This window comes from Dasypus novemcinctus, chromosome 7 (genome assembly GCF_030445035.2).
Source record: "Dasypus novemcinctus isolate mDasNov1 chromosome 7, mDasNov1.1.hap2, whole genome shotgun sequence".
Classification (NCBI taxonomy): Eukaryota; Metazoa; Chordata; class Mammalia; order Cingulata; family Dasypodidae; genus Dasypus; species Dasypus novemcinctus.
The window spans coordinates 114,233,253-114,250,277 of NC_080679.1; the positions used below are offsets into that span (position 1 = coordinate 114,233,253).

General features: G+C 38.0%; 1 protein-coding gene across 1 annotated transcript in view; it reads left to right on the forward strand.

The window, feature by feature from the left end:
- The window catches only part of DARS1 (aspartyl-tRNA synthetase 1), a 75,684-nt gene that overhangs the window by 22,033 nt on the left and 36,626 nt on the right, over positions 1 to 17,025 (forward strand). The window lies entirely within an intron of this gene.

Below are 17,025 nucleotides of genomic sequence, written 5' to 3' on the forward strand. Positions count from 1 at the left end.
TTGTTTATTGAGCTTCATTTCCTCCTCCTCTTCGTCAGAAGATTTGCATATGAGCAACAAGTTTTCTAAACAAACAATGAAAGTATATAAAATAAAAGTTTTGCAAATGATTCTCTCTTAAAGGAAGTAAAAAGAAACATCATTACGTGTTACAACATTTAAATTTGATATCAACGGGGTTTTTAACACATGTAAAAATTGCTTTTGCTTCCCCCAACCCCCTCAATAAAAAGTCTTGCCATCTGCCTCAGGGTTCTCTTAGACGTGCACTTTTTTGTTCTGTTTGCAAGAGGTGGAGTATTAAGGCTCTAATTAACGAGAGTGATTTTATTTGATAATTGGTTAGTTTTTGTTTTGTGTGTGTGTTTTCTTCAATTTAATTGGAATTTTATTTCCATGGTATTGCATGAAAATTGTACAGTCTTTACATTTTATGTTGTAGAGTACTTTATAGGTGTAATTTTTTTTAAAAGAAACTCAATCTAGAATATGTTATATTTTTTTCTGTTGATTTTTTTTATCCCTGTTCTTCAGGAGTGTGCTTTGAAAGTTGAGTTGATTTAGATGGAATTACGAATTTTAGAACTGAAAAGAAATGAAAATATTATTTAATATCCTAATTTATATTTGGGCTTTCCTTGATCACCAGCACAGTACTTTACATCATAGGTAGATACTTAGTAACTATCTATAAAATTGATCCTGCTTATAGATTTATTTATTAAGTTGTAGTCTATCATAGTAATTGCATTCAGGTTTTAAAAATCCAGTGCCGTTAATATCATCAATTCATTGATGAATTCACTTATATCAGTGCTACTAATGCAATAGTCTCACCTCTCTCTATCTCCCAATCCTGCTGCCTCTTTTGTCTCTTCTGTCTGTATCTTCTGGTAATTAAGTTTGCTTGTTTTTATCTCATAATTTGTAAGAGTATGTGCTTGTGGGTCGCATTTGTCATCCTTTAAGGTTAATCTGTAGTGTACGAACACTGACATAAATGGAGCTCAATTCCTAGAAATAAATGTTGTCTGCACAACACAGCTTGTTATAAAACGAGAAAAAGATGCCCTGGAAACCACAGGCAGGCACGCTAAATTATATTTAATATACTGAAAAATACTGGGAAAAAGTCAACTTTATATTTGTTTGATTCTGAAATTCAGTATATGAAGCTGACAGTTTTCTATAGAATGTATTTTACCATTAAACTCCATTATAACCTCAGTGCTAAAGAAAAAATTCTAGTCTAAAAATCTTCACTACTTCTTAATATTCACTGAGAGGCATTCTACTGGCAAGAGTGAAGTCAATTCATGTAACATCTTCAGAAGTAGACAGACTAAAGTAGCCCACAAATAGTTATTTCTCTTTATTTTGGATCTTCTCAGAAACACCCAGGACTTGACTAAGTAAAATTGACTGTGCCAGATGTCAGCCAAAGCTTACTAGCTGAAAGAACTACTTGCCAATACTCTCCCAAACAGAACTTAGTTCACTAATGCCATTATAATATATAAATTAAAGGTTTTATTTTTAAGAATAATCTTTATTTAAGAAAGGAAAGGGTTTAGATAAGTTTGCCTTGATTATATACATAACTCCTAAGGTGGAACTCAATACAGATCTAGATATAGTTCAGGTTTAACAACTAACTTGTGACTTGGATTTTCTTTTTCTTTTCTTTTTTCTTTTCTTTTCTTTTTTTTTTTAGAGCAAAGAACATGTAGCTACTTTTAGTCCCTTAAAAATTTTGGACTTTATTTAATTAGTAATATGTGGGAAAAGGTAGTTTCATAATAGAGGTTTTGCAAAATATAAGGCCTTTGACAAGTCATATACAATTGAGTGGAGCCAATTTTATACAATAGACTTAACATGTGGTACTTAGATTGTAATTGTTATAATTATTGAACTTTTGACACTACTCATGGTAAAGAATTGAGTAATTGAGAGTACATGTGTTAATGGCTTTTGCTACCTTGTGAAAAAGGAAAATTCACATGACAAAGACTGTGGTGAAAATGATTTGTTTTTACTTTTTGTGGTTGATTGGTAAGATAATTTTCTTAGGAACATGATTTCGTTCTCCAAATGGGTCAGTTGGCTTGTCTTTTTTTTTTTTTTATGTGATTTTAGACTATACCAAGAGTTGCCTTTCTTGGTAATAGACGTCTAAGGCACACATCCTTTCTGACAGAAAACCAACAGTATGATCTTTATATTCAAAGTACCACATTTTTTAAAGAAAAAAAAATGAAGCATAGGACAAGTTTACTTTGAAAATTGTTACCTGCTCTGTTCATGAATAATAGTAATTCAAGCGTGAAGTTGTGATTTAAATTCTAAAGCACTTCTAGAAGTTATTTAGGGAAAAGATGTGTGGGTTTTTTTTTCAGTTCATCCTTTAAAATTTCCTTCCTAAAAAATATCTTTATTCTTCCTGTAAGCAGCCCGAGGTTATTTCTGAAAGTGGTTTACTATTCACTTGACCCAGAAAGCCCCACAAAATTCATACAAATCAAGAGGTTCAAATCTTTGTGCTCACTATAAAAACACCTGAGAAACTGCCCTGGCCATCAAGGGTATGCATATTTGAAAAACGATCAAGTGTCTGAGAGATGTCACTTTATAGAGAAGCAAGGTGTATTATTCCATTGTTACAGTGGTTGCGTTGGTAGATGTGCCTCGACCAAACAGTGGAACTGGACACAGGGTCTGTGGCCCAAAAAAGTGCTGAATTTTTGTTGTTCTTGCTTAAAGATGCAGAAAGTAATGCTGAACTCAAGGCTTTAGTTGTATATTCTCTGGTTGTTGGGCGCATCCAGGTGAATAAAGTCCCCAAGATGCACTGCTGTAATTACACAGCTCAAGGTTGATTAGCCTGTCCATGCACTCCCCCCTGCCACATTGAGATGATCCTTACTGAAAAATAACAAATTATTCCTAAACCAGAAGAGGAGGTTGCACAGAAGAAAAAGATATCCCAGAAGAAACTGAAGAAAGAAAACTTAAGTCTCAGGAATAAATTCAGTGTACAATAAATCCAAATGAAAGTTTTAAAAAATTATCTTTACTGGGAAGCAGCTGTGGCTCAATCAATTGGACTCCCATCTACCATATGGAAGGCCCTGGGTTCACATCCCAGCGCTTCCTTGTGAAGGCAGGCTGGCCCATGTCCGCAGAGAGCTGACAACCCGCACCTGCATAGAGCTGGTGCAGCAAGATGACACAACAAAGGGAGACAAGCAAACACAGAAGAACGCGCAGTGAATGGACACAGATCAGACAGCAAGCAAGCAGCAAGTGAGGGGAAATAAATTTAAAAAAAATAAATCTTTTTAAAAAAGTTATCTTTACTAGTCTGACAATATGAACAGTGTGCTTTATTTCAAATGAGTATGCATTAGCTCCATTGCGCATACAAGGAATTAAGGTAGCTTTCATATGTCATCTTTGAAGTCATTTCTCTAGTAGTACTGTTTGGTTAAATAGATAAGCACCTGTGATGACATACTTAAAGTGCCCAAATCAAAAAATTGCCAACCAAGTATTCTTTATATGGCAAACAGTCAAAAATGAGAAGATTAAGGCATTCCCCAATAAACAAAAGCTGAGGGACTCTGAAAAGAAAGGACAGTAGAGATTAGATTGAAGTCACAAGAAGAAATAAGGATCCCCCTGGTAAAGGTAACAACATGGATAAATATAGATGCCATTACAAATAGATTAAGGATGTTAAATTTAAGCTCCATGATAACCACAAAGAAAATATCAGAGAATATGCATGCTCATAGAGACAGAAATTAGAGTACAGATTACCAAGGGCGGTGGATGGGGGAAATAGAGAGTTAAAGCATAAAGGGAGAAAGCGGACTTGGCCCAGTGGTTGGGGCGTCCGTTTACCACATGAGAGGTCCACGGTTCAAACCCCGGGCCTCCTTGACCTGTGTGGAGCTGGCCCATGCGCACTGCTGACGTGCGCAAGGAGTGCCGTGCCACGCAGGGGTACCCCTGCGAAGGGGACCTTCACGCGCAAGGAGTGTGCCCCATGGGGAGAGCCACCCAGTGCCAAAGAAAGTTCAGCCTGCCTAGGAATGGTGCCACACACATGGAGAGCTGACACAACAAGATGACGCAAGAAAAAGAAACACAGATTCCCGTGCCGCTGACCACAACAGAAGCAGACAAAGAACTTGCAGCAAATGGACACAGAACAGACAACTGGGGCAGAGGGAAAAGGGAAGAGAAATAAATAAATCTTTTTTTTTTAAAGTTAATTTCAAATAAAAGCATAATGGGTATAATGTTTCTGTTTGGAGAGATGGGAAAGTTTTAATAATAGAAGGTAGTAAAGGTACTGCAATATTATGAGTGTGATTAATATCACTAAATGGTATGCTTGGGGGTGGTTGAGATGTTGTATATATCTTCCTACAATTAACAAAGAAAGAGCAACTAAAGAGACAATGACTAGTAAATTCCATACATGATCCTTTTTTTTTTTTTTTTTAAGATTTATTTATTTATTTAATTCCCCCCCTCCCCTGGTTGTCTGTTCTCTGTGTCTATTTGCTGAGTCTTGTTTCTTTGTCTGCTTCTGTTGTGGTCAGTGGCACGGGAAGTGTGGGCGGTGCCATTCCTGGGCAGGCTGCACTTTCTTTCGCGCTGGGCGGCTCTCCTTACGGGGCGCACTCCTTGCGCGTGGGGCTCCCCTACGCGGAGGACACCCCTGCGTGGCAGGGCACTCCTTGCGCGCATCAGCGCTGCGCATGGCCCAGCTCCACACGGGTCAAGGAGGCCCGGGGTTTAAATCGCGAACCTCCCATGTGGTAGACGGACGCCCTAACCACTGGGCCAAGTCTATTTCCCCATACATGATCCTTGATGACATCTAGGAAAGGAGGGGAAAGACTCACAAAGGGACATTGTTCTCTATAAGAGGTTTGTATTATTTTTGTAACTATAACAAAGTTTGAAAGTATTTTAAAATAAAGGTTTCTTCCTAAGTGATTTATTGTTTTTAAAAGTACTTAAATAATGTTAATATTTTGGATGCTAGTTTTTGTTTTTGATGTGTTTGTTTGTTTGTTTGTTTTTGGAGCCACTGGGGCCAGGAATTCAACCCAGGACCTCGTAAGTGGGAAGCTGGCACTCAGCCACTGAGCCACATTGGCTCCCCTGAGTTGGTTTTTTTTGTTTGCTTGTTGTTTGTATTTTTTTCTTTTTTAGGAGGCACTGGGGACAAAACCCGGGACCTTCCATGTCAAAAGCTTGCGTTCAGCCACTTGAGCTACATCCGCTCCCTGGATGCCCTTTCAATTTAACTGATAAATATATTTTCTCATGTTGGGGAATTTTGAATTCTTCATCTCAGTGAACTGTGCATTTAATCTACATCATTGAAACATTTTATGTTGGTGCATTATTCAGTGAACTAATATGTAGCAATTTTGTTGTCTGTCCTCTTTTCTAACTAATCTTTTATATCCTTCCTAACATTTAAAAATTATTCATTGGAATGATTGTGGTTATGTAGCTCTGTTGGGCACATTTCTCATTGAGTGTATAGTATGATTCAACAAATTATTTTCGATAATCAGAATTCTAACAAATTTGTTGCCAATTTTACTGAACATCTTTAATATTCTGTATTAACTCTATGTTAAAATTTTAGTAATTAGTCTTTGTCAATATTAGAATTGTACATACTAAAGTCTATAAAGTATTTCTTTTATCTTTTTTTTTTTTTTGTAAATGGGAATAGTACTGGAAAATATGAGCTGATGATTATGTATAGTTGTAATTTTGACCATCACCTAGGCTCTACCAATTCCCAAATTTAACCCTACTATTAGCAAATAACACCAGCACTATAGCACTATATAGGATTTCTTACTCATTACAAAGGTATGCTGCTATCCTTTCATCATCTTGGATATATTGAGTAGGTTATATGAACAACGATGGTATATTCTTCAGTAATCTGTAAAAGGTATCATTTTTTAAATGAAAGACTGAAAAAAAGCATACATAACACACCCCAAGATATCTTTTGCATGTGAAATAAAATTTTTAATATTTAAGGAACTTAATCTACAGTTAAATTAAAATTCAGTGCAACGATTGTTCTTGCTTTATCTTGTCATGCTTTCTAGGGTCAAATATGCATCTTTATACTTTTTGGCATGCTCTTGCCCTATGCCTGAAAGTTTCAGTGCAGTGGTCACCAGCCTCTTTCCTACCTTATGTTGAGGAGTAATAAGTTTCCCTATAATGTAATAATAATAAAATAAACATCAGTAACTACTCTTACACTCATTTTTTGGTTCATTCCTCTTTTTTTTTTTTTTTTTTGGTAACGAGACTGGGGGTTGAACCCTGGACCTCGTATGTTGGAAGCCAGTTCTGAGTCACATCAGCTCCCCTTAGTTGGTTTTTTTCATTTGTTTGTTTTGTTTTATTTTAGAAGGCACCTGGGGACTGAACCCAGGACCTCCCATGTGGGAAGCAGGTGCTCAACTGCTTGATCCATATCTGCTCCCAAATAAAGTGGTTTTTGTTTGTTTTTGTTTTTGTTTTTTTGGATGTACTGGGAATTGAATCTGGAACCTTGTACACGGTAAGCAGGCGCTCAAACCACTGAGGTGCACCTGCTCCCTTTCTTTTTTTAATTAAAGAAGAAGTGAGCTTACAAAGCAATGGTGCATAATATGCAGTATTCCCATACATCAGCCCTCTACCAATATCTTACATTTTTGTGGATCATTTGTTTCAGATTATGAAAACATGATCAGACTATTACCACTAACTGTGTCCATAGCATACAGTTGGTTTATTTTTCTCCTATTATTAACACCATGCATTAGTATTATGTATTTGTTATAGTTCATGAGAGAACACTTTCATAGCTGTACTGTTACCCACAGCCCATCTCCACCACATGGTTCACTGTGTTATACAGTCCCATGCCTTGTACATTCTATCCGAAGTGTACACTCAGTGCCTCTCACTTTCAGCATAGAGTTCTGCAGTTATCACCCCAGTAAACCTTTGAATGATTTCCTTAGTCCAAAAGAAAAAAATCCCATACCCCCCTATTATTGACCCTTAGTGTTGGTATAGTACCATCTTTAACCTTTAAAGTTCTTGAAGAACCCAAAGCCTGAAATAGGTTGTTTTACTGGAAACCACTTTATTTTTCTGGTTGATAGTGTTGTGCTCCTTCCATCCCCAGCCATCCCCTTATTCTAAATGTTTTCAAATGTCCATGTGGAAGACCCTGGCCTTAGAATTCCTCGTTTTTCCTTCACTCTGTCTTTACCATTACTCTTTTTTAACAGTTCACCCTGTACTTGGTTTCTGTTTCTCAGCATCACCATTTTAAACTCCATTGGCCATTCTCTCTAACCATAATTTCTACCCTTCTACTCTCCCATGCCTTCTAATCTTCTGTGGGACCACATCAAAATTACTAGTCTTTTCATCAGTCTTCCTATTTTCTCCTAGTATTTTTTTTTTTAAAGATTTATTTATTTATTTAATATCCCCCCCTTCCCTGGTTGTCTGTTCTTGGTGTCTATTTGCTGCGTCTTGTTTCTTTGTCCGCTTCTGTTGTCGTCAGCGGCGCGGGAAGTGTGGGCGGCGCCATTCCTGGGCAGGCTGCACTTTCTTTTCACGCTGGGCGGCTTTCCTCACAGGCGCACTCCTTGCGCGTGGGGCTCCCCCACGCGGGGGACACCCTTGAGTGGCACGGCACTCCTTGCGCGCATCAGCGCTGCGCATGGCCAGCTCCACACGGGTCAAGGAGGCCCCGCCCCGGGGTTTGAACCGCAGACCTCCCATTTGGTAGACGGACGCCCTAACCACTGGGCCAAAGTCCGTTTCCCTTCTCCTAGTATTTTTGACCTCTTCTGACAGCACACTATCCATGTTCCATTCCTAGAACTGCTGCATTGTGCCCTTATCCACTGTTCCCTTGTCTCTTTATGTTTCTTACCTTGTGAACACTAGAAAGGAAAAATTTGGAAAACACTGAGTTCCATTCCTTAATATATTATCAGCCTCCTATTATGATTAAAAACAGCACATTAATAACATCTAAACCAATTCTGGTGTATTTTGTTGTAAAATAAAACTAAAATTCTTACTTTTACTCTGGAAATTTTAGTACCAATAAAGTGTGAAGTCATTCAAATGAATACGTGAATTCTTTTGGGGAAGCTAGCAGCTTAGTTAGTGGGCCAGCTAATCATTGTGCCAGAATCTTAGGTTTGGAAAATAGTATGGATAGAAATATGGCTGTGAGAAAAAGGCTACTTTTAATCCCCATTTAATTTTCATTCTATCTTAGATCAATTTTTATATATGAAATGCTTGCAATTATCTTGAGTACTGGAGGAGTACCTAAGGATTGTTCATTTATTCTCAAGGCATTTCCATTTTGAATGCTACTACCCAAAGAGACTAGGCATTTAAAACATGTGAACATATACAACAAAGTGGGAGAAATAATGGTATTTATATGTTAATTCCATGAAGCCCTATATTTAATTCGATTCCCTCTGGCCATATACCAGGTGGAAAAAAGCAAGGAGTCCACTATTAAAAATATCAAATCAGTTAGTTCCAGCTGGGGTTTCTTAATCATGTAAAAGGCAAAAGATGAGGTCACTTTTAATATCTTAAGTAGATAACTGTCTTAGCATTTACTTTAGATATTAAATCTGCTGTGGTGCTTCTCTTTTATCTTACTAGATTGTAGTGCAAGCAATTTCTAGCTTTTGAATATTTTCCTTAAAAGCAACACTTGGAGCTTAATATGGATGGAGTCACCTGTTTTCTCCAGATTATCTATCCTAGGAATATCCAATTCATCAATATACTATCCAAAAAGTTGACTCATTAATTGAGTTTAAGTACCATGGGACTTCTTAACACATTATTTTGATCAATTTGTGGAAAGATCAATTTTCTCATGGTTGAATGCGTATAAAAATGAGGGAAGTGAATGCGTTACTTAGGGAGGTTGGCACATCTCATTCCCTAGAAATCTTTAAGTACAGGCTCTTAATTGTATATCTGAAATAGTTTGAGGTCTTAAAATGAAATTTGTCTGAAAGCAAGATAGGATTCTGATCCACAACTGTGTATCTGAACACTCATATTATGTTGACATTATCTAATATTTAGTAGCTCTTGGTTGCTTTTAAGGCAATGTTATCCCCTTTTTTTCTTTTTAAAGTTATTTTTATTTAGTGTTTTCAAGCAATTACCAGAATAATTTGTGTTAGTTGAGGTTGAGCTTTGTAAAGACAAAAAGGTTTTAAAGGCAACCCTGGAGGCCTTTTTGTATTGACTACTATAAAGGACTACAATAATTGTAAACTCTAGTTTTTAAAGTTTAAAGTTTTATAGTGCCTACTAAAAGGTCTGCATTTGATGTGACCAGCAGTTTTTAAAGTTAAAAATTAAATTTTGCTATTTGTGCTTAAATATGTCTCTTATACCCACACCCACACCCCCCAGGCATAGAGATATTTTGATTCTGAATATAAGACTTATTCAGTACTGGTATTTTATATGCATATTTTATTTTCTTTTTCTGCATATTAGTCATTGTGGTTAAGTGATTTATTGGTAGCTGGTGAGTCACAAGTATGTTTGTCATTCTCTGATGAGTCACCTAGGTACATACAAGGTTATTTATTTTCTTTCCTTTCTAGAGCTTTACCTAAAAATATTGTCCTAGTTGGAGGTTAAAATTTCAGTTAACCTGATTACCTACATTATTTAGTTTGTTACATTAACTGCTAGAACTGGGAAATATCAAAATGATATTCAGAAGAAAAGTCTCATTCGTTTAGGAAACTGTTATTTAGTGCATACTTTGGTCCAGGCACTCTGCTGGACTTCTGTATCCAGAGATATCTGTATGGCCCATATCATGTAAGGAACTTAATTTGGGTGAGGGTAAAAGGTAGATAAACAACTTGTCGGGAAACGGACTTTGGCCCAGTGGTTAGGGCGTCCGTCTACCATATGGGAGGTCCGCGGTTCAAACCCCAGGCCTCCTTGACCCGTGTGGAGCTGGCCATGCGCAGTGCTGATGCGCGCAAGGAGTGCGCCCGTGAGGAAAGCCGCCCAGCGTGAAAAGAAAGAGCAGCCTGCCCAGGAATGGCGCCGCCCACACTTCCCGTGCCGCTGACGACAACAGAAGCGGACAAAGAAACAAGACACAGCAAATAGACACCAAGAACAGACAACCAGGGGAGGGGGGAAATTAAATAAATAAATAAATAAATCTTAAAAAAAAAAAAAAAAAAAACTTGTCATGCAGGGACAAGTTACAGATACTGTGATAGACATATATATTAGCTATAGTTGAGGACCAGAAGGGGGTGGGCCTGTGGGTACCTCTTGGGCATTCATTTGAATAAATTGGTGAACACCTGCTAGGTCATTATACTATTGTGTATTGCAACTCTTTGAACAACTGTACCTAGGTGGCTTGAACCTCTCTTTTGGAATGGGATCCTTATCCCTTGGAGGAGAGACTGAAATGTCTATACTCGGCTCTATCCAGTTCAATACTTGTATTGAAAACTTGGATAAAGATAAAATGTTTTTTAAAAATAGGTCTAAAACCTTGTGTGAAAAATTCTGAGTTGGTTTATGGGGTGTTGTTACATTTTGCTGAATTTCTATTGAGGCTGGAACCAACAGCAGAGCAATCAGGATACATCAGCATTATGTGGAAGATAGCACAATTCTTTTTGTGCATTTTGGAAACAATTTGTGAATGATCTGTTTCGGGTTCCTCTCAAACTGTAAAAGAATGTAGTAGTTTGTGAGCTTCGAAGAATGAGAGTGAGTTATTTCAGAGTGAGCTGATAATGTGTTCTAAGGTTGTTAAAATTTGGAACTAATTTGTGTGTCAACAGAACTGTCCTGTGCAGTAATCATTAAATGATTTAACTAGCTGTGTGATCTAAGGCAAATTACTTAAACTTTTAAAGCCTCAGTTTTCTTATCTATAAAACGGTGAAAATAACCCACCTTTTAGGCCTTCGTGACATTTAAATGAGATAGTATATGTGTAAAGCACTTCACACAGGAACTGGAACATAAAAGGAACTTGCTAAGAGATAATGGAAATAATACTTTAGGTATTAATATCAGTTTCATTTGAGCTATTATGAAAAAGAAAAATAGTGTGCCAGCTTCCAGCATTTAAAAAAGTTAAAAACAATACAAAGAAAATGAGCATAACTGCAGTAGGAGAATGACACAAAATTTATGAATCATTCTATGTTTTTTGTGAATGAGGAAAAACTGGAGAAGCAGATCAAACAGTAAATAATGATTATAAGAAAAGGGACTTGGGTACTTAATGGGGGACTTAAATGGTTAAATTTACATGCTTAATACCAATTAAAATATCAGAATTCCAGATTTCAGCAAAAGGTCAGAAAACGTACAAAGAAACTAGAAATGATGGCCCATGCAATGGAGACAATTAAAGCATCAGAAACTATCAGTGAGGAGGACCAGACCCGGGGCATACAAAACAAAAATTTTTAGAATGGTCTAAATATGCTCAAAGAACTAAAAAAAATACATGGCCAAAGAAGAAAAGGAAATCAGGAAAACAATAGATGAACGCCAAGAAAATAGCAGTAGAGAGATGAAAATTACGGAAAAGAACCACACAGAGCTGAGGACCACAGGGACAGAAATTTTAAATTCCTTAGAGCAGTCAACAGCAGGTCGGAGCTAGCAGAAGAATCAATGAACTTGGAGATAAGACAATTGAAATTATCCAGTCTAAGGAGCAGAAAGAAGGGGAAAAAATGAAGATAAGTAAACAGAGCATAAGGAACCTGTCTGACACCACACAAGTTTACCAATATAAACATTGTAGATACCCCAGAAGCAGAAGAGAGAAAGGGACAGAGAGACTATTCAAAGAAGTAGTGGTTCCAAATTTAACAAGACATGAATATACACATCCAAGGTACTCAGTGAACTCCAAACAGGTAAATCCAAATAGACCCATGCTGTGTTATAATCAAATTGTCAAATGCCAAAAAAGAGAGAATTCTGAAAGTGGCAAGAGAGAGAAGCAAAGTCTTACATACAAGAGAGCCTCAATAAAATTGAGCGCTGATTTCTTACCAGAAAGAAGACGATAGGATGACATACTTAGCAAGTGATGAAAGCAAAAATTGTCATCCAGTAATTCTGTCTGTGACAAATGCAATACATGATTCTGGATGGGGTCTAAGAATGGAGGAGAAAGAGCTCAAAAGGACATGATGATGATATAAGAAAAAATTAGAATATAGACTGTAAACTTATCGACATTAAATTTCTTGAACTTGACAACTCACTTAAGGTGGTTCCGTAAGTGAAAATCCTTTATTATATGAAATGTGCATGAAAATATTACGTGTTCAAGAAGTGTGATGTGTGCAACCTGCTCTTAAATGTTCAGAAGACAGAGATAGAAACCAGGGGGTGGGGGTGTGTAGAATGTTAAAATTGGTGGATCTGGGTATCTGGGGTATGTGGAGGTGTGTTGGAGTTTATATTATTTTTTTTATTTTTTATAAAGACTTATTTATTTATTTCTCTCCCCTTCCCCCCCCACCCCCACCCCGGTTGTCTGTTCTCTTTGTCTGTTTGCTGCGTCTTCTTTGTCTGCTTCTGTTGTTGTCAGCGGCACAGGAATCTGTGTTTCTTTTTTGTTGCCTCATCTTGTTGTGTCAGCTCTCCGTGTGTGCGGCACCATTCCTGGGCAGACTGCACTTTCTTTTGCGCTTGGCGGCTCTCCTTACGGGGTGCACTCCTTGCGCGTGGGGCTCCCCTACGCGGGGGACACCCCTGCGTGGCAGGGCAGTCCTTGTGCGCATCAGCACTGCGCATGGGCCAGCTGCACACGGGTCAAGGAGGCCCGGGGTTTGAACCGCGGACCTCCCATGTGGTAGACGGATGCCGCGGACCTCCCATGTGGTAGACGGATGCCCTAACCACTGGGCCAAATCTACCGCCTTATTATCTTTTTTAAAAGATACATAGATCACACAAAATGTTACATTAAAAACTATAAGAGGTTCCCATATACCCCCACTCTTCCCACTTCAACAACCTCCTTCATAAGTGTGACAGGTTTATATTATTTTTGCAACTGTCTTAGTAGTTTGAAATTATTGTAGGATAAAAGTTAAAAAGAAAAGAAAAATATACGTGTTTAACATTTCAATTCTGGATAATAAGTATATTTTAAACATTTTTTAAAATATATTTTATAACAAAATAAGTTTTTGAAACACTATTTTTTAAACAATTTTTTTTTCAAAAATACTTAAAACTGGCGGCGGACTTGGCCCAGTGGTTAGGGCGTCCGTCTAGCACATGGGAGGTCCGCAGTTCAAGCCCCAGACCTCCTCGACCCATGTGGAGCTGGCCCATGCGCAGTGCTGATGCGTGCAGGGTCCCCCAGGGGTGTCCCCCACGTCGGGGAGCCCCACGTGCAAGGAGTGCGCCCGTGAGGAGAGCCGCCCAGCGCAAAAGAGAGTGCAGCCTGCCCAGGAATGGCGCCTCCCACAGTTCCCGTGCCACTGACGACAACAGAAGCGTACAAAGAAACAAGATGCAGCAAAATAGACACAGAGAACAGACGACGTACAAAGAAACAAGATGCAGCAAAATAGACACAGAGAACAGACAACCGGGGGGGGGGGGGGGGGGATTAAATAAATAAATCTTAAAAAAAAAAAACTTAAAACTATAAAAGCAAATTCTGCCATATCCCATCCCTTACTGATTGATTGGAGGTGATTTTTCTCTGTACCTAAAGAGGACTTGTCAGAGTCAGCATCACACACTGGGACACAGCAGCAAGAGAAGAATGAACTATTTCTTCCTCAGATTTATTTTTCCACAATTTATAGGCAAGGTAGTGATCTCTTTGACTAGAATCAAATACTGTTGAGTATTTTCTCATTTAGAAAGGTCTAAATATGCTCAAAGAGCTGAAGGAAAAAAAGGACCTATGCAGAAATGAAACAATTCTTGTTCTCTACCCCAGTGGTCTCCAAAGTTTGATTGCTCAGAATTACCCACTGAGAGAAAGAAAATAATTAAACTTCCATTTATTTTTCTTTTTTTCTTTTCCTTCCTCATCTCTTTCTCCCTTCCTTTATCTAAAAGGTAAGAAAGAAGGTGAGGCTTTCTTATCGTTAATTTATGGATAAACAATGAGTCTTTCACTTGGATTGCATCTCAGGTCACCTGTCTCCTATAGTACGTGAGGTACTCTGAAGGAAGTGTAAGCTAGTGCAGTAATGCAAAGGAGCCAACCCTGGGACCCTTACTCTTTGGTTCACTTTCACTATATAAAAACCAATTGCAGTTTACTATGTCTAGGTAACTGATTTGGGGAGGTTATATTATTTTAATAAACTGACCCGCAGAAAATGTACACCTGACTTAAAAGGATTTCTACAAAAAAAGCCATAAATTGAGAATAAAACTAAAAAATGCAAGAACAAAATGTTAATGCTGATACTTTTACTCCTAAAGTGAGTTGTTTGTTTTTTGGAGTAAGTTCTTGTGTCAGCTACAGATTGAGCTTAAAAATAATAAAAGATAATCAGATGTAGTAAGTCATCAGTTCCCCTAAACTAGAAATTATCAGCAATATTTGAAGTATAGTTTTGTATTCACGATTGCTAACCGTGAACATTGCCCAGAGTTTATATTTGCCTAAATATAATAATTAGTTATTATATGTATATAACTTATAAATAAAGTGTACATATATTGGGTATGTAACTGCCCAAATTTTTTATTCATAGGGCAAATCATATTATCAAAAATGTTTGGAGGGAAACGGACTTGGCCCAGTGGTTAGGGCGTCCGTCTACCACATGGGAGGTCCACAGTTCAAACCCCAGGCCTCCTTGACCCGTGTGGAGCTGGCCCATGCGCGGTGCTGATGTGCACAAGGAGTGCCGTGCCACACAGGTGCTGATGTGCGCAAGGAGTGCCGTGCCACGCAGGGGTGTCCCCCGCGTAGGGGAGCCTCACGCACAAGGTGTGTGCCCCGTAAGGAGAGCCACCCAGCGCAAAAGAAAGTGCAGCCTGCCCAGGAATGGCACCGCCCACACTTCCCCTGCCGCTGACGACAACAGAAGCAGACAAAGAAACAAGACGCAGCAAATAGACACAGAGAACAGACAACCGGGGGAAGGGGGGAAATTAAATAAATAAATAAATCTTTTTAAAAAAAAATGTTTGGAGATGACTACTCATGTCTATTTGCTATGTTATTATTCCTTCCTATTTCAGGTACCTTACTTCCTTGACTTGTATAACACCCTTCTCTTCATTTTTCTTCATTAGCTTTCCTTTACCAAGAGTTCTGTCATGGTCTTAAGATTTCTGAAGAGTTAGTAAACAGTAGGTATAAATGGAACTGCCCAAAAAAAGACTGATTTGTGTGACAAAACCAAGAGGCATTGCAGATGAGAAGTTTTAAAATTGTTTTGAGTAGTGCTGATATTGAAATGTGTTGGTAGTTCCTGCCTCCGTCCCAGAAACAGTCACTTTGAAGAGAACAATATTGACTTGAAATCAACTCTTAATATTTCATAGTTAAATTTTGTGTATCTGGCTGTTTTTTTGTTTTTTTGTTTTTTATTTCTTTACAGCGTGTACGTGATGAAGAATAAATAAACTTATTTATTTCAAATCCCTTTCTTAGTCATATGATACCTTTGAATTTAAGGATTTTTTTTTAAATTTCACAACGTTTCTTAAGCATAAGAATTTATTAGTCAGTTATTGCCACAAAATACTGTCTAACAAACTACCTCAGAACTCAAAGGCAGACAACAATAAGCATTGATTTCTCAGTCATACACTTGTACGTCAGCTAGAGTTTGGCTCATCTAGGCTTGGGTCCAAGTTGTGAATTGAGTCCTAATCTGCTCCTCCTGTCTCCCTCCCTCCTGGGACCAGCAGCTACCTGAGGCGGCATCATCTCATGGACAAGAGTAGGAGCACCTGAGGGAAAAGTCCATCTACGCAGGCATATTTTAAGTCTTGCTGGCTGCTGCAGTCAGCTTACAATAGGTCAGCTCCAAGGGAAGGCAACGCAGAACTTTATGAAATGAAGGACAGAGAGAGAGAGAGACATGAGAGAGGAGATAAAGATGGGACCAAGGGACTCACAGCTTCTGGAACTCAGAACCTTGACCCTAGTTTCCACCTTGTAGTTATTGAAAACTACCAAGCAGCTGTTTGTTGTTAGAACTGCAAAATCATCTACAATAATAGGGAACAACTGCAACATCTACAGTAGAACAGGTTAACATTTACAATAAGGAACAGGTAAGCCAGTTTCCCACATTTCCCCCTTTTTGTTTTTTGCAAAGTCTATACAAATGACGTTTCACTGATTAACAAAGCTTCCTGCGTGATATTTTCACTTTTAGATTTGAACAATACTCATTAAATTTTTTCTCAATACATTCAACAAGGTACATTTATATATCACAGTTCATCAAATCACTTAAGTACACAATATGTTTCATTATTAAAGTTCTGATTAGTATTCAAGCATTTTATACATAATCATAACTGCAACAACAAACAATAAGACTTCCAACTAGCAGACATTTAATAAATACTTTCATTTCTCATGGGCTTAATATTACCATCCAACAAGGCTATATAGGCCAGTACTCAATCAAAAACAATCTCATTTTCCCCAATTTGTATAGTGCTTTTAGCATCTTCAGTGGACCTGGGGCCACATCCAATTCACAGGCTAAGTCAATATCCACCTTCTCCCTCTTTTTTAATTTTTTAAAGCAGCCTGCTGGAGGTCCTCCTAATCCCATGAAGGACCTTTCCTAATTAACACATCTCATTGAGGGATAAAAGATTTTTAATATTCCAAAAATATTACAGATTCTATTAACATGAGTAAACATTGTACTTTATCAAATACAGCAG